Here is a 19,008-nt window from a genome sequence, read left to right as displayed (position 1 = left end):
TGTTCTATGCTTTTTGTGCTTGTATGATTATTATGAATAACATTGAAGTCAAATGTGAGCCATTTCTAATGTAAAATAAATAAAAAAATGTATTACCATCCCTATGAAAGCCGCTTCAATGTAGGCTGTAGACAAGGCATCTGACTGGTTTTCATTTGAGCTTTTTTTATTGCACTATATCAGTCATGAGCCATATATAATAATTTCAACTTAAAAGATGAAAAGTGTTCTCTGGAGAAACGATTTACTTTTTAATTTACTTTTTTATTTATGTATTTTTCTGAAATGTCTTGTTGAAGCAAGAGAACACTTTTTTAAAATGTTTTATTATTACTTAATGCAATATTAATTATTTAAAAATATTTGACGACCAATATATATATATATATATATATATATATATATATATATATATATATATATATATATATATATATATATATATATATATATATATATATATATATATAAAGTTTGGATTTTTTTTTTTTTAAATAAGTATCTTCTGCTCACCAAGGCTGCATAAAAAAGAAGTAAAAACAGTGAAATATACAGCTGTTTTATCTGTGTATATATAGTAAAGTGTAATTTATTTCTTTTCTTTGAATTGTTTAGGTATGTAACGTTAGCTAAAAAAGCACATATTATTTTTTTATTATTAATTATTAATGTAGTTTAATAGTGGATTCCGTTGTGAAAACTAACCCCATGGAGGTATACCCACTATTGGTAAAGTCACAGAAGGTCAGTGTGTGCTGTAAAGTGTTGTATCTTTGAGAGAGTTGTTCTCATATGCACAGATGCATCCGATGAGCATCAACAGGGATCATTCTTGTGCACATCTGTCTTGTCTTGGTTTGAGCGTTCCTTGCGTTCTCCACACAGCACACGTCTCTGATGCCTTCACATGTGGGTGTGTTGAACAGGAAGATGTGAAGCCGAGCTTCCTAATTTAGCCCAGCGCTGTATGATTCAGCTGAAATGCGTCGAGGTGCAGCTGAAATCAGGCTCACGATGAATAAAATACACCGCGCTCTCTAATAATAGCCTGTGACAGGAGGAATATGTGCCATTGTTGAAGCCAGAGGCCATGGAAAAAATAATTTGGATTAGTGGGTTTATAATTATTTTCCTATTGTTCTGTCACAGAGCTAAATGATTTAATGATAATAACAGTCCATTAATATAAGATAATTACCTGACTGACCTCTGCTAGCGTGGCTGCGTCTGCCGGCGGGTGAGGAGGTCAAACCGGAGATAATGTGGATTCACAGACTGTGGGACGGAGAGGACAGGGCGGGTGAATTAACGTACCCGTGGGCTCTATGATGTCACTGTACTTATGGCATACGTGTGTGTGTGTGTGTGTGTGTGTGTGTCTGTGTGTGTGTGTGTGTGTGTGCGAGTGTGTGTGTGTGTGAGAGTGGGTCATATCGAACAGCCCCTCCCTCTTTTTAAAATAGCCAGTTGCGTTTAGTTAACGATTGTCATAGCTTGGCCAGAGCAACTAATCTCGGTAAAGCCACAGTTTCCTCCTAATCTCTAACCATTTCTCCTACTGTCTGATCGTTCCCTATCCCCTATATAGTGCACTGTCTGATCATTCCCTATTCCCTATATAGTGCACTGTCTGATCGTTCTCTATCCCCTATATAGAGCACTGTCTGATCGTTCCTTATCCCCTATATAGAGCACTGTCTGATCGTTCCCTATCCCCTATATAGAGCACTGTCTGATCGTTCCCTATCCCCTATATAGAGAACTGTCTGATCGTTCTCTATCCCCTATATAGAGCACTGTCTGATCATTCCCTATCCCCTATATAGAGAACTGTCTGATCGTTCCCTATCCCCTATATAGTGGACTGTCTGATCGTTCCCTATCCCCTATATAGAGCACTGTCTGATCGTTCCCTATCCCCTATATAGAGAACTGTCTGATCGTTCCCTATCCCCTATATAGTGGACTGTCTGATCGTTCCCTATCCCCTATATAGTGCACTGTCTGATCGTTCCCTATCCCCTATATAGAGCACTGTCTGATCGTTCCCTATCCCCTATATAGTGCCCTGTCTGATCGTTCCCTATCCCCTATATAGTGCACTGTCTGATCGTTCCCTATCCCCTATATAGAGCACTGTCTGATCGTTCCCTATCCCCTATATAGAGAACTGTCTGATCGTTCCCTATCCCCTATATAGTGCACTGTCTGATCGTTCCCTATCCCCTATATAGAGAACTGTCTGATCGTTCCCTATCCCCTATATAGAGTACTGTCTGATCGTTCCCTATCCCCTATATAGTGCCCTGTCTAATCGTTCCCTATCCCCTATATAGAGAACTGTCTGATCGTTCCCTATCCCCTATATAGTGCACTGTCTGATCGTTCCCTATCCCCTATATAGTGCCCTGTCTGATCGTTCCCTATCCCCTATATATAGCACTGTCTGATCGTTCCCTATCCCCTATATAGTGCACTGTCTGATCGTTCCCTATCCCCTATATAGAGCACTGTCTGATCGTTCCCTATCCCCTATATAGAGAACTGTCTGATCGTTCCCTATCCCCTATATAGAGCACTGTCTGGTCGTTCCCTATCCCCTATATAGAGAACTGTCTGATCGTTCCCTATCCCCTATATAGTGCACTGTCTGATCGTTCCCTATCCCCTATATAGAGCACTGTCTGACCGTTCCCTATCCCCTATATAGAGCACTGTCTGATCGTTCCCTATCCCCTATATAGAGCACTTTCTGATTGTTCCCTATCCCCTATGTAGTGCACTGTCTAATCGTTCCCTATCCCCTATATAGTGCACTGTCTAATCGTTCCCTATCCCCTATATAGTGTACTGTCTGATCGTTCCCTTTTCCCTATATAGTGCACTGTCTGATCGTTCCCTTTTCCCTATATAGTGCACTGTCTGATCGTTCCCTATCCCCTATATAGTGCACTGTCTGATCGTTCCCTATCCCCTATATAGTGCACTGTCGGATTGTTCCCTATCCCCTATATAGTGCACTGTCTGGTCCTTCCCTATCCCCTATATAGTGGACTGTCTGGTCCTTCCCTATCCCCTATATAGTGCACTGTCTGGTCGTTCTCTGTCCCCTATATAGAGCACTGTCTGATCGTTCCCTATCCCCTATAAAGAAAACTGTCTGATCGTTCCCTATCCCCTATATAGAGCACTGTCTGATCGTTCCCTATCCCCTATATAGAGCACTGTCTGATCGTTCCCTATCCCCTATATAGAGCACTGTCTGATCGTTCCCTATCCCCTATAAAGAGAACTGTCTGATCGTTCCCTATCCCCTATATAGTGCACTGTCTGATCGTTCTCTGTCCCCTATATAAAGCACTGTCTGGTCTTTCTCTGTCCCCTATATAGTGCACTGTCTGGTCGTTCCCTATCCCCTATATAGTGCACTGTCTGGTGTCTTGGCAACGCCAAACCCAGACTCATCCATGTGATCGTCAGACTGAAGCGTGATTGGTCGCTCAGAGAACACGTCTCACTGCTCTAGAGTCCAGTGGCGGCTGCTTTACTCCACTGCATCCCACGCTTTGCATTGCTCTTGGTGATGTAAGGCTTAGATGAGCTGCTCGGCCATGGAAACCCATTCCATGAAGCTCTCTACGCTGTTCTTGAGCTCATCTGAAGGCCACAGAAGTTTGGAGGTCTGGAGCTTTGACTCTGTAGAAAGTTGGTGACCTCTGCGTATTGTGACCCTCAGCATGCGCTGACCCCGCTCTGGGATTTTACGTGGCCTATCACTTCGTGGCTGAGTTGCTGTTGTTCCCAATGGCTTCCACTTTGTTCTAATCCCACTAACAGTTGAGCGTGGAATATTTAGTAGTGAGGAAATGTCAGGAATGGACTTATTGCACAGGTGGCAGCCTATCACGGCCCCACGCTTGAGTTCACTGAGCTCCTGAGAGCGACCCATTCTTTCACTAATGTGTGTAGAAGCGTCTGCAGGCCTACAGCTTGATTTATACACCTGTGGCCATGAAGGGACTGAACACCTGTACTCAGTGATTTGGAGGGGCGGCCCAATACTTTCGGCAATATAGTGTAAGCGCTCAATTAAAGACGGTAAATGTGAGTGGGTCCAATTTCATTGATCTTAAAAAGTTGGTGGTCTTTTTCTGAAATGTTTTAGATGATTGTTTGTCTCAATATTTTTAAATGTTGCAACTTACTTTCAGAGAACATTCAAAAGTAACGTTCCCATAATGTTTGGTAAAATGGAATGTTTCCTTAATGTTTTATAAACCTGGACGTTTTGAAGTTTCAGAGAACATTCCAAAATAATGCTTTCATAACTTAATGAAAATGTTAGCAAAACATTCTTAGAACGTTACCTTTTTGTTTCCCTCTAAACCTGCCTAACTTATTTTTAAGAATTGTTATGGCCTCTAAATAAAGACATTGGTAGTTTTTGAGATCTGAGTATTGTGTGAGGGCTTTCGTGCTCTTAACTGTTTGGAATGTGGATGCGTAGCTCAGAGGTCAGTGTTTGGCGCAGCTGTTGACATTGCTTTTAACACATGCACAGACACACTGAGCCGTGGTGCTCACGCCACACACACAGGTTTGAGTCTGTCCTCTGTATCGGTGAGCTTTGCTGCACTGCAGCATTGATTTGCGGGGGCGTCCCAATTCACAGGCACACACTCCATCTGTCCTGCAGCAGAGCTCACACTCATCCTGTTTGTGGCAAGGGTCATGAGGACATGATCAGTGTGTTCTGATGCTCAGACAGAAGGCTCTCTGAATGTTTCAAGATAAACTAGGCCTGGGCGATAAAACGATAATGATAATTATCGCTAAATAATGTTCCTCGATGATACGATAACAACAGTTCGATAAATTCTCAATACAATACTTAGGCGCTATGCGTAATGCTGCGAGTGCATTTTGCAGACCGGGCTTCTGTGTGCCGGATGCGGTGTTATTTACAATCAGTAGCTGACAGGTTTGGAGGATCGGAGTGAAGTGGAGCGAGAAAAATGAGCAATAGTGAAGAAAACTCATTCCAATTCAGCGCTCAAGACCAGCTCGGAGGACACAGATATTGCTGTCAAGAAAGTTCATCAACTTCAGTGGTTTGGAGATATTTTGGCGATCCCATCCGACATAAAACAGAGCGACGTATGTGCACTGCTTATCAAAGGTTCACGGTACACGGTAATGCAATTATTAAATGATCTTGCTTCTTCAAACAATGCCCAATTGGCACTAAGGGGCCTAAAGTGTGCCAAGAAAACATCCCCCACACCATTACACCACCACCACCAGCCTGCACAGTGGTAACAAGGCATGATGGATCCATGTTCTCATTCTGTTTACGCCAAATTCTGACTCTACCATCTGAATGTCTCAACAGAAATCGAGACTCATCAGACCAGGCCACATTTTTCCAGTCATCAACTCTCCAATTTTGGTGAGCTTGTGCAAATTGTCGCCTCTTTTTCCTATTTGTAGTGGAGATGAGTGGTACCCGGTGGGGTCTTCTGCTGTTGTAGCCCATCCGCCTCAAGGTTGTGTGTGTTGTGGCTTCACAAATGCTTTGCTGCATACCTTGGTTGTAACGAGTGGTTATTTCAGTCAAAGTTGCTCTTCTATCAGCTTGAATCAGTCGGCCCATTCTCCTCTGACCTCGAGCATCAACAAGGCATTTTCGCCCACAGGACTGCTGCATACTGGATGTTCTTCCCTTTTCACAGCATTCTTTGTAAATAGAATTTACCCATCAAATGAACAGTCCTTCGACACCCAGCACATATTCTGCATCGTCACGGCTCTGACCAGCTGGTGATTCGGTGGTCAATTCGACAGATGTGACGTAAACACCTGTAAGTGGCTATCTATCTATCTATCTATCTATCTATCTATCTATCTATCTATCTATCTATCTATCTATCTATCTATCTATCTATCTATCTATCTATCTATCTATCTATCTATCTATCTATCTATCTATCTATCTATCTATCTATCTATCTATCTATCTATCTATCTATCTATCTATCTATCCGTCCATCCGTCTGTCTGTCTGTCGGTCTGTCCATCCGTCTGTCTGTCTGTCTGTCTGTCTGTCTGTCTGTCTGTCTGTCTGTCTGTCGGTCTGTCTGTCGGTCCGTCCATCCTTCTGTCTGTATGTCTGTCGGTCCGTCCATCCGTCTGTCTGTCTGGCGGCCCGTCCATCCGTCTGACTGTCTGGCGGTCCATCCGTCTGTCTGTCTGTCAGTCCGTCCATCCGTCTGTCTGTTGGTCCGTCCATCCGTCTGTCTGTCTGTCTGTCTGTCTGTCGGTCCGTCCATCCGTCTGTCGGTCCGTCCATCCGTCTGTCTGTCTGTCTGTCTGTCTGTCTGTCTGTCCGTCCGTCCATCTGTTTGTCGGTCCGTCCATCTGTCTGTCTGTCGGTCCGTCTATCCGTCTGTCGGTCCGTCCATCCGTCTGTCTGTCTGTCTGTCGGTCCGTCCATCCATCTGTCGGTCCGTCCGTCCGTCTGTCTGTCTGTCTGTCTGTCTGTCTGTCTGTCTGTCTGTCTGTCTGTCGGTCCGTCCATCCGTCCATCCGTCTGTCTGTCGGTCCGTCCATCCGTCTGTCTGTCTGTCTGTCGGTCTGTCCATCCGTCTGTCTGTCGGTCTGTCCATCCGTCTGTCTGTCTGTCTGTCGGTCCATCCATCCGTCTGTCTGTCAGTCCGTCCATCCGTCTGTCGGTCCGTCTATCCGTCTGTCTGTCGGTCCGTCCATCTGTCTGTCTGTCGGTCTGTCCATCTGTCTGTCTGTCTGTCAGTCCGTCCATCCGTCTGTCTGTCTGTCGGTCCATCCATCCATCCATCCATCCATCCATCCATCCATCCATCCATCCATCCATCCATCCATCCATCCATCTATCTATCTATCTATCTATCTATCTATCTATCTATCTATCTATCTATCTATCTATCTATCTATCTATCTATCTTAGTGTTTCTCATTTCCATCTCTTTATGCCCCCCTCTCTTTCTGTGTGTTCTGCAGGGTCCACCCCTCCCTCCCTCCCTCTCCCTCCCTCCTCTCTCTCTCTCTCTCTCTCTCTCTCTCTCTCTCTCTCTCTCTCTCTCTCTCTCCGTGTCAGTGTGTTGTGTAGTATGGTTGAGGCTGTGTGCGCGTCTCTCAGTACAGATGCTGAAGGGTGATTACTCTTCTCTGTGACTCGTGGCACTGTGGATTTGACATGATCATCTGGTTCAGTAAGTAAAACTCAGCTATGCTACTAGAGCCGCTTCATTTTATAGTTAATGCACGTCTGCGTTGGCAATCTTCGGTGTGGTGTGCAGGGACATGGAGCGCATGTGTCCTTCACAGGCAGAAGGTTGGAAGGCTGGCAGGTGGGGACGCATTAGGTTTCACGCGGCGTCTTAAACGAGCCCACAGAGCTCCTGACCGGTGGCACGGCTGTTTTTTCTCCATTGGAAGCTCCAGTTACAGTTGAATGGGATTATGTCAAAGCTCTCTTGCATGGGTGCCCTCGCAGACAGATTTAGCTGCCGAGGACGGTTTCCGACGCGGTGTCAGGCTGTTGAGTCCGACCGGAATGAGTCAGCCGGTGTAAAGTTGGTTGCGTGGATGTAGCTTTCTAAGATCGTCTTGTGGCGGTGACCTCCAGAGTAGTAGCTTCACTGCGACAAAAGAGTGTTTTTGGATGCGTTAGGTAAGAACACGAGGGGGATCTCTAGTGACATTGACAGCAGATCCTCATTTATATGTCACACAGCAAAAAATGCTTTTCTTACTTAGTATTTTTGTCTTGTTACTAGTCTAAATATCTACATTTTCTTACATTAAGAAACATTTACGTTTTAAGATTATTTTTCTGACTCCACTGGCATATTATTTATCTTATTTTAGGCAAAAACTCTTAATGTTTAGTTATTTTTTTGCCAAAAAAGACAATTACTTTTGCTTGTCTAGTAAATACTTCTTGTTTTAAGAATGTTTAGATGTTTGGACTAGAAATAAGACAAAAATACTGAGTAAGAAAAGCATTTTTTGCAGTGCAGTACTATGACAGAGTATAGCCTACTTGTTATTAAAATAACACATTTAAAAAATGTATTATATATTTGAAATCAAATCAGCCAACCTGATTTTTGTACATCAGGTTACAGACATGCTCAGCGTTTGAGGTGTCACGTGCCTCCGCTGTAACTGTGTGTCTGCTGTAATTACTGCAGAAGTTGACTGTGGATCGTCCTTCATCATGCCGGCGGAGAAAGGCTCGCTCATTACGCCGCGTGTGTGGGAGTGTATGATTGTATCTGTAGGGGATCGAGTTAGTGCATGTTGCATTCTGATGCGTCATCCCCGCGCACATGTGCCTGAATGTTCACGAGCCCACAGCTGGGTTATGACAGACACAAGTGCAGCCCTGCGGTGTCGGATCGTCTGTCGCGGAGTGAGCGCGCCACGCATGAGGTCAAATGCTTTGCGTTGTCCTGGAGGGATCTTTTTCTCTTTTATTCACAGCTTGTCTTTGTGTGTGTGCATAGAGTACAGTATTAATTATTAGCTCCGGGACTGCAGGGTTTTGGGTGGAGGGGCGGGGGGTTGTGAACTACTGCTGTTCAGTGCTAATAAACCTGCTAGTCATTAAGACGTGCTTCACTACAGGCCCATAAGTTATTGTTGTAATGTTATTTAAAAAAAAAATTAAATAAAAACGGACACTTTACAGTTAGGTTCCATTTGCTTGCATTAGTTAAATACATTATTTAACCCTTTTCCCGCCAGCATTTTTGATCAATCAATCAATCAATCAATCAATCAATCAATCAATCAATCAACTTTATTTATATCGCGCTTTTACAATGACGATTATGTCAAAGCAGCTTCAGTGTCATTGCAACAAAATAAGATTTGGCTTTACAGTCGTTCTGGAGAACAGTTATCAGCTTATTTTAAGTGACAATGTTGGCAGATCAGTATTATAGTTTATAGAACTAAATAAGACCTAATAAATTAATTTTATTTGTATATTTAGTTGAATATTTTGGATCATAGTGTCCCCAACTGAGCAAGCCAAGCCAAAGGCGACAGTACAGATGCTATACTTCACAATATTTTCATTTTGTTGTATTCTTTTTTATCAACACTTGAATGTGCGTAAGCAACATTTTGAGCAAAATGCTGAGAAAATCACACTTTTGTCAAAGATTGTATTCAGAGCGATGATCAAACTCAGATCGATCGAGTCCATCAAAGCTTCACAGTCCTAGAGCTCGTCCTGGGTCGGCATTTCATTCAGGAACATTATGCCGTTTTGATTTAAATGCTGTTTAATGCTGATTACGTTATTTCACATATGTATTTGATTATGATATTGGTTGTTTTTGCTTCTTCTTCGCCTGTGTTTTGACCAGGATCTTTCTGTACTCTTTCAGAAGATGTGTAATAGCGCCTCCTTTTGTATAACAGTGAAAACACGGAAAGCCAGACATTTCCGTCAATGGCGGGGATAGAGTTAAAGATAAGAATGTTTGTTCATAACTTTGAGAGAACCTCGCCAGTAATGTTTTTGTAATGTCACGATACTGGAATTTCTAACTTTGATGTGATACCAAAATTTTTTTTGGACCATTTTTAATACCATGTTAAAAAAAATGCTGCATATACTATGAAATACATATTTTTTATATATATATATATATATAGTGTATATATATATAGTGTATATATATATTGTGTATATATTAGGGGTGTAACGATACGCGTATTCGTATTGAACCGTTCGGTACGAGGCTTTCGGTTCGGTACGCGGTACGCATTATGTACCGAACGGTTCTTGGACTAATTAATTAGATGTGGAAAATAAAAAAAGTGTGTGAAATATAATAATATGCGTTCAACAAGGTAGCCCAATAACCAAAACGATATAACAGGCAATGCCCCTGACACCGCCAAAGTGAAAAAAAAAATAAACACCAAATATGTTTTAGGCTTCTCAGTCAGGTGCTCGCTTATAGTAGGCTACGCGCTGAATGCTCGTGGCAAAATGGCAATTGTGTTTAACAAACCACAAATAGAAGATCCTCCAATAACCAACAGGTCTGGTGTTTGGGTGAACTGGATTCTCTGTAAGCTATGATGGTGTTGGCAAGAGTGATGGATTAAAAAACAACGGTATGTCGCATTTGCTGATGGTACAGCAGCGGGAATAATTCATGTCATGTCAATCAACTCATTTACGCCGACAACAAGACGATAAAAAGGAGAAACAGCCACAAACTATCCCACAAACTATCACCGCAGCATTTAGACAGACATTACCAACTTATTCAAATGGCAAAAGACATCACCGCGGCGAGTGGTCCATTTATAGCCGCGGATATGAGACCTAACGCCCGTTTCACACATACTCCGTCTGCAGTGCGTGTGCGGTGTGTATTTTTTTCCGTACCCATGTTAACGGATGACAGCTTTCACACTGCACGCGGATGCGGTCCGTCAGTCCGTTCCAGGAGCGTTGCGTCTGCAGTGCACGGATCGTTTTCGTACCGAGTCTATTTTTTGCTGCGCTGCGCTGCTGCACTAAAGCGACAGAAGATCGTTCGCATTAAAATAAATATGTACTGACGCGAAAATCTAGTAATTTCACCACAGATGCATATCATTTAAAATATACTCTTGTTTCAAAGTCAACACATGGCTTTTTTTTCTCAAGTAAAGCAACAAAACGACACCTTACCTGGCATTGAGGTAAAAAAAAAAAGTGCCATAATGGAGAGCACTCGTACTTTCTTGGCGGTGAAAAGCAAAGCTCTTTATGACCTGCAGGATTTCTTTTAAAAGGGTGTAAAAAAGAAAGAAAAGACGAGAGTCGGCTGTTTTTGAATAGCCTATTGTAAGTTTCTAATTTAAAATGTTTGTGATTTAAGGCTATAAACTATGTTTAAATGTTTTGCCACTTGTGTGAGCTAAATCTAAAGTATATAAATATGAATAAATGAATTTAATAAAATGTTGTTTAAATGTAGTAGGCTACGTAACCTGACTTCAATTAAAGAGTAAACAAAGAGAATTGGAATTCTGACGAGGCATGTTCAGTAAAAACTTTTGGATTTTAAATAAAAAATAATGAATCAATGCTGTGTTTGTGGTATGCAACAGCGGATCAGTTGCGGACTGCAAACGCAGTATATGTGAAAGCAGGGGCTCCTGCAACGCACACACGCACCGCACACGCTAATGTAAAGAGCTAATGTCTTATTCCTGTAACTAGTTTTAATAAAAAAATAATAGTTTTAAAAAAAAATAATAATAAAAAAGGTAATTTATCTGCCAATATTTTCTTTTTGCTGTATTTAAAACATACCGAACCGTACCGAACCGAACCGTGACACCAGTGTATCGTATCGAACCGAACCGTGAATTTTGTGAACCGTTACACCCCTAGTATATATATATTGTGAAAACAAAAAGCAGACTGCTTTTTGTTTTCAGGTTGACAACAGTATTCAGGTAAGAAACTGAAGTAATTAAATTTAAAATAACATTGGATAATCTTCATTGTAAAAAATAAAATACAGATGAATCCATTAAAGTTAAACAAATTAATCAGTCAAGAGCAGTGAGTGACGTATATATTCTGTACCGTATCAGCGTTTCGACCACACGGATCCGCCGTTTTGGAAGCATGAATCCGATATTTTTTTGAAACCGGGTCCCAAAGTGGGTAAATCTGAAAACGATCATCTTCCGTCTTCGTGTTTACAGCGAATCTGTATATTTTCTCAAACGGTGATGTCATCACACTATGTCCAGCACGGTAAAAGAGTTAAGGGATACAACTACGGGCACTGGGCATGCGCACATCAATATCGCGTCATTTAATGACCGTGTCTGCATACCTGTAAGGGTATGTTTAGGGCTGGGGTAGGTGTAGGCATTAATAAAACACATCTGTTAAGTAGCAAATGTATTTATTGTTAGTTTATCGTGAGATTTTGTCTCACCTCCGACCACTGCTATACCCCTTCTAGCCACAACTCTTCTTCTCCGTTTTTAGTGTATTTCTGTGGCAGAATTACAGCGCCACACACTGGCCTGGCATGCAAACTACATCGTTTTGAGTCGGTTTCATTGCTCTCGTGTGGACGCTGATATTTCTTGAAAAGAGGGGAAAAAAAAAAAAATTGGGAAAGCTCTGGCTTTGTGTGGACGGGCCTTAGACCCGTCACACCAACACTATTTAACCGGAGTGAGTGAGAGGAGGTGGTGCGCTGTCAGTCGGAGAGGAGAGCGCAGTAGGTGTATCAATACTGTAGAAAGGAATATTGGTATCGTTTCAGATATTTCAGTCTCGATACATATTGAAATATCAATATTTTTGACAACACTACTTGCCAGAACGTTCTGAAGTTGTGAGAACATTCTCTAGTGCTCATTTGTGTTAAACTTAAGTGTGTGTTGTCACACAGCAAGTAATCTGGAAACCAGAACACCTCAGAGAGACGTTCACACCGGACTGTAAGAAACCACTTAAAAACCAGCCTAACTTAAAACCCCTCAGAACAACACACACAACTGCATACAACAGTTCTTTATTAACATTGATGTTTCCATGAAGACTCCTTAACTCAATCTGCTTGCAATGTCATCATTCTCTATAGGGCACAGCTGATTGGTTCCTGCTGTCTCAGTAGTCAATGAACACGCTGCTCATCCTTCAAATACTTGGTCAGTGTTTGCTGTAGCAGTTTTCAGAAGCCCGGCACCTGTATAGATCTGCTCCGGGTCATTCATGTATGCTATATTGTGCAGCAGCAGTATTATATGTCTTACTCGCTCACAGTGTGTTGTTTGTGTATTGGCAGTAGCAAGTCCTGTACTTGCAGCAGCAGTGTAGCAGATCTATTTCACCAAGACCAAACATACCAACATTGTCACATCCATAAACATGACAAACACTCTGAGAGCATCCGAGGTCAAAACCACTTTAACTGTCTCATTATATCCCCTGACGCATCCGCTTTTTTCTCCGTGTCTGAAGCGCTTCAGTCTCTCTAAGCCCCGCCTCTCTGAGAGCTGGTCTGCTCTGATTGGTCAGAAAGCAAACGCTCATTATCATATCTGAATCTCAGCTCTTGACACTCAGTGATACGAACAGTAGTGATGGCTTGGTTTGACCGCATCGATCTCATCAAAGTGGATGTGCTTTGCGTCTTCTCCACATGAACAACACGAACCAAACTCTTTCAGTCTCAGATACAGCTACAGTGTGTGAGGGCGGGGCAAAGAGACACTGTTAAGCCAATCACAACCAGAGGTGGGCATTATGCAAATTAGTTACAAGACTGGTGACTTGTTTCAGTTCAGAATCGCTTTTTTATTTTGAGAGACAAAACTAAATGTAGCTGCACTTTGATCTGTGAAACGTTCACAAACAGCTCTATTACACACTACATCAAAGGGAATGATATGGGCACTTAAGATACACATCACATTAAGATAAAAAATGGTTCTTTTAGGTCTCTGAAGGTCTGCATTGTTACGAAAACACCATTGAAAGTTTATATTTAAGAGTACAGTAACATCCTAGCATTGTGGTGTTGAGTTATGCTATTCTTCACTTATCATCAACCTCACATTCACCTGCAAACTTTTCGTTCAAGTTTTCTCTGTTTCCTGCTGATTCAGTTTATAAGTCAGAACATCTGCGTTCAGCTCTAGTTACAGTCACATTAAAGTCATGTAGATGTCTGGATGCTCTCAGGTGCTGGTGCTCATGAGCGCCCCTTTTACCAAGCCAATACCCTGCCACCAAAACGAGGACTTGGGACCCAAGGGTTCAGGTCGGTTTTTGGGACACAAGCATTTTGTCTAATGCTATTGAAAGGGTTTGTTTTCCTGCGTCTCTAATTAACACTCAAGCAGCAGATTTAGAGCAGGTGAACACACAACTGCACAAATTAAACGTCTGTTATCATCACGCGTAAACTAATTACTGTTGCATTTTAGTCAGCAATGCTGAAAGTACAGTATCATAACAGTATATAGTTAATGCTATAGGTCTGCCCACACCAAATACATAACCACAACCCCACTCCATGAGGCGTTTAGTAGAGACTCTGGTCATGTTTGGTGGTTTGAGAGTAGTTCAGCTGTTTTAGTGTTTACAGTAACTGGACACTTTTTCTAATGGGGTAACATGACAAAACTTAACATTGTTGTTTTTGTCACATTGAGTTGTTCCCGCAGCTTTCCAGCCAAACAACCCTGAGGCAATAAAAAACAAGCTCTCTTTTACTGTCCTCTCTCTCTCTCTCTCTCTCTCTCTCTCTCTCTCTCTCTCTCTCTCTCTCTCTCTCTCTCTCTCTCTCTCTCTCTCTCTCTCTCTCTCTCTCTCTCTCTCTCTCTCTCTCTCTCTCTCTCGTTGGGAAAGTCTCATTCAGTTTGTACAGACCATTCATTTTAGCAAACCACTCATGACTGCCCTAGTGGAAAAAAAGTATACCAAAATGTATTTAAAATATGTTAGTATTTCATACTAAGTATACTACAAATCATTTAATATGTTTACTGACATATCGCTTGAGTTTTACTGATAATTAAACATTATTTGGAATACTTCAATATTGCACATTTGATCATATTTATAAAAGACAGATACGCTGTACCGATTCTTTCCAAAAACAGCCGAGCTCGTGGAGGCGTGCAGTGGGCAGATCTAAAGTGTCACGAGCACACACACACACACACACACACACACACACACACACACACACACACACACACACACACACACACACACACACACACACACACACACACACACACACACACACACACACACACTTCTTTAGTGATATTGTTGATCTCGTGTCTAAAAACACAATGGCACCGGCGCCGACGGCTCCTGTAACCTGAACGAAGCTTATTGATGGACGTGGTCTTGCTCTCGCTTCTAGCCGGACTTCTAGTGTTTGTGTGGGTGCATGTGTGTGTGTGTATGTGTGTGTGCGTTTGCTCATCCGGGAGAAGTGCCCATACAAGGAGTTCTGCCCTTTATGATGTCATACAGGCACATACTCGGAAAAAAAACTTGTAATCCTGAAGGAGTGTGTTTGGCACACTTGTGTTTTGTGTGTTTGTTTTTAACCCAGCATTTTTAGAGTGTAAGTATATCAGTTTAGTATACTAAAAGTACAATTGCAGATTATTTATATTAAATACACAAATATAAATGTATTTGTAGTGTATTTTGCATAAAATTATAATATTCTAGCCTAGAAATCTAGACGCACCTTAGCAGCAGCAAATGTAATTTGCAATCAGGGCGTCTAGCAACTCTCCGTTGGCTTGCGAGCTGGAAAACCCAAACTCTAGTCAGGCCAATCACATCGTGTATAGAGTCAGTGGGCGGGGCTTAACATAATGATGGCAGAGTTGTAACCATTCTGTGTGCTACTTAAAAACAAAGAAGCTGGTGAACAGCGGCCTTTCAAATCGGCTTTGGCCGCGACACTGGAAGACTTGGAGTTAAGCTTTTACATTTACATTTATGCATTTTTGCATTTTATCCAAAGCGACTTACAACTCAGGATTACAGGATGCGATCTGTTAAGAAGAGGCAAAGAAACGCAAAAAGTGCCCTAAATACCAAGATTTGTATACTGCTCAGAGTAGCAACAACCAGAAAAGGGAAGGAAAAAAGAAAAAGTAGCTTTTCTTTGATATATTTTCTATATTAGTGTTGAAGCAAAGACGCTACCGAAAGATGTTTACGTTGTTGAAACATCTTCCAAGTGTGAAACATTTATGCGGATTACATATACTTTATAAGTCTTGGTTATGGCAAAAAGTAATTAGATATCAGACAATCTGTATCAGACAGAGCAATAGTGACACATGGTAAAAACAGTTGGATCCAATGTAGTCGTCACGAAGAATGGAACAGTGTCCTACTGACATGATCTGGAACAATTAAAAATGAATTCATTTAATGCTAAAATTGTATGGATGTCAATGCAAAGACTGTGAACTTTCCACTTCAAAACGTCCTGTAATCCTTAGAGGTCGTCTCTGTCGTATTCCTGTGCTTGAGTCAGTGGGCGGGGCTAAAGAGGCAGTGATGTAGAAGTGGGCGTCGGTCTTCTGCAGAGGCGGGATTTGATGTCATACTGAGACAAAATCCAAAATGAGTTTTTTTGGCAGCTTGCTTTCAAGAAAAGACAACAAAGTATTGAGTTCTGAAAATTACAGGATGTTTTAATAGTACAATAACCTCTTACATGTCAAAGATAAGGGGGAAATTGACTCAATTCATAACTCCTTTAAAGTGGAGCAGGAGGAGAATCACACTAAGATACATCTGTTGAAAAAGTGGCCAAAGCAATGTTAATATGGAGGAATTCTCTGTATGGGTTTTTTACCTGTTTACCTGTATTCTGTGTCGGTTTTATTTTTTATTTTAGGGTTTATTTTCTTCGTACAGTACAGTAAGTTTAATGTTAGTCTGTAAATAATCTGAGTTAATGCTCTGGAAATGGACTAATCTGCTTTAAACTGCCATAAATCATTTATCTTTTATAACACATGACTCAGAATGAAATATGATTCACGCAGCTGTTGTATAATACTTTCTTAATGGCGTCTGAACAGCTGTCCTTATTGTGGAGCCACACGGCAGTGAGCAGAAATTAAATGAACCAAGCTACATTGAAAACTTTGCATTGCAAGAACTGTGCACATAATGATTTATATTTATGCATTTGGCAGATGCTTTTATTGATAGTGATTTACAGTATGATCACTGGCATTTAATTTACTTTTACCACAAGCAAATGGCTTCTCATCTAATCATGACTCTCTGCAACATCATGTTAATATACACTATATTGCCAGAAGTATTGGGCCGCCCCTCTAAATCACTGAGTTCAGGTGTTCAGTCTCTTCATGGCCACAGGTTTATAAATCAAGCTCTCGGCCTGCAGACGCTTCTACACACATTAGTGAAAGAATGGGTCGCTCTCAGGAGCTCAGTGAACTCAAGCGTGGGGCCGTGATAGGCTGACACCTGTGCAATAAGTCCATTCCTGACATTTCCTCACTACTAAATATTCCGCGCTTAAACTGTTAGTGGGATTATAACAAAGTGGAAGCCATTGGGAACAACAGCAACTCAGCCATGAAGTGATAGGCCATGTAAAATCACAGAGCGGGGTCAGCGCATGCTGAGGGTCACAGTGCGCAGAAGTCACCAACTTTCTGCAGAGTCAACAGCTCCAGATCTCCATGCATTGTGCCAAGTGTAAAGTTTGGTGGAGGAGGGATTATAGAGTGGGGTTGTTTTTTAGGGGATGGGCTTGGCCCCTCAGTTCCAGCGAAAGGAACTCTTAATGCTTCAGCATACCAAGACATTTTGAACAATTTCATGCTCTCAACTTTGTGGGATCAGTTTGTGGACGGCCCCTTCCTGTCCCAGCATGACTGCGCTCCAGTGCACAAAGCATCGGTCCATAAAGACATGGATGAGGAGTTTGGTGTGGAGGAACTTGACTGGCCTGCACAGAGTCCTGAGCTCAACCCGATAGAACCGCTTTGGGATGAATTCGAGCGGAGACTGAGAGCCAGGCCTTCTCGCCCAACATCAGTGCCTGACCTCACAAATGAGCTTCTAGAAGAATGGGCAAAAATCCCCATAAACACACTCCTAAACCTTGAGGATGGCAGCTAATGTGCATGTAGAGGTAGGAGTCACAAAACTTAAGGCAATAGTGTTTGTTAAGGCAAAAAAGGTTGAATGTAAATAGTGGTAGATAAGTGCATAAATTCTGTTCACACAAAGTGTACATAAATGAAATACGCTGTTTATGCTAAAGGTAAAATATTTGAGCTATGCTGGGCTGAGTAAATGTGGTAATCAAATCTCTAGTGGTGCAGCTTCTACATGTGGAGATTCATGGAGTTAAATAAAGTCAGCAGGACCAGATATTGCTCGGACACCCTCTTTAATATTTAATGTGTTATGGCTGATGTCTGTGTGTGTGTGTGTGTGTGTGTGTGTGTGTGTGTGTGTGTGTGTGTGTGTGTGTGTGTGTGTGTGTGTGTGCTTTGACATAAGCACAGATGAGACTGAGAGCAGCTCTAGGTCATGTTTGCATAGTCAGACTCTGGATCAATACGTCCGGCTGGACAGACGCCCTGTCATGCTTTCTCAACAATACATAGAAATGACACATTTAATCTTTTAGGGAGAAGAATGACTGACAGATGATTAGAGACAAGCCCCGCCCACTTACTAAAACACCACCTCATTTACCAAAGAGACTCTACATCTGACTGATTTCACTGGCACTGCATTGCCAGTATCAGTTTACTGTCATTCACTGCACAGAATACTTCATCCCACAATGCAGTTCATGTCGACCGAGTCAAATGAGTCACAATTTATGGAAGCAGGAGGCAAATAAATCATGTGCTCTTCCCATTGACTTTAGTGATGAAAATCAGTCCATTTGAGTCGTGCCTTAGATGCAGTTTGCATGTCGAATTGAATTGATTTTCATGGCAAATCCAAGAGGCACTTCAGCCCCCGCCCGACACCGTGAGCGCCCTCCCATGTGGCCCGTATCTGCAAAGCAAAGGTGACATCCTCTGCGGTCGATCAATATGCAGCGTCAGCACATCTGAGAGGGCTTTGACTGCGCAGCCGGCGGAGGTCCCCTAAAGAGAAGTGTGTGTGTGTGTGGCCAGGAAGTGACATGTCATCTGCTCTCTCTGAAGCGGATCCCAGCCATCACATTAAAGGGCAGCGCGCCGCTGCTCGCCTCACGATGAGGAGGAGGAGGAGGAGGAGGAGGAGGAGGAGGAGGAGGAGGAGGAGGAGGACGCTGTCTTTCTGCATTTGCATTCATTTCTTCTCTATGCTTTTTTAAAGCAGTGGTTCTGTGTGTTTTTTCTAGGCTTGGTTGTGTTTATGGGCCGCAGTATAACATGTCTTAATACTTCTTT

At 42.2% G+C, this 19,008-nt stretch overlaps 1 protein-coding gene across 11 annotated transcripts in view; it reads left to right on the top strand.

Annotated features, from left to right (window-relative positions):
- atp2b2 (ATPase plasma membrane Ca2+ transporting 2) overlaps positions 1–19,008 on the top strand; it is a 298,344-nt gene that overhangs the window by 111,038 nt on the left and 168,298 nt on the right. For 10 of the 11 annotated variants that reach the window (XM_067430950.1, XM_067430947.1, XM_067430944.1 and 7 more), the window contains exon 1: positions 7,122–7,247. The exons of the other annotated variant lie outside the window; for it this stretch is intronic. The gene's annotated coding sequence lies outside the window, so the exon portion shown is untranslated. Of the gene's footprint in view, positions 1–7,121; positions 7,248–19,008 lie in introns of those variants that run through there. 11 annotated transcript variants of the gene reach the window in all.

The sequence above is a fragment of the Pseudorasbora parva genome, chromosome 22 (assembly GCF_024679245.1).
Source record: "Pseudorasbora parva isolate DD20220531a chromosome 22, ASM2467924v1, whole genome shotgun sequence".
Classification (NCBI taxonomy): domain Eukaryota; kingdom Metazoa; phylum Chordata; class Actinopteri; order Cypriniformes; family Gobionidae; genus Pseudorasbora; species Pseudorasbora parva.
The sequence above is the reverse complement of the archived record's forward strand: the minus strand, read 5'-3'. Positions and strand labels throughout refer to the sequence as shown.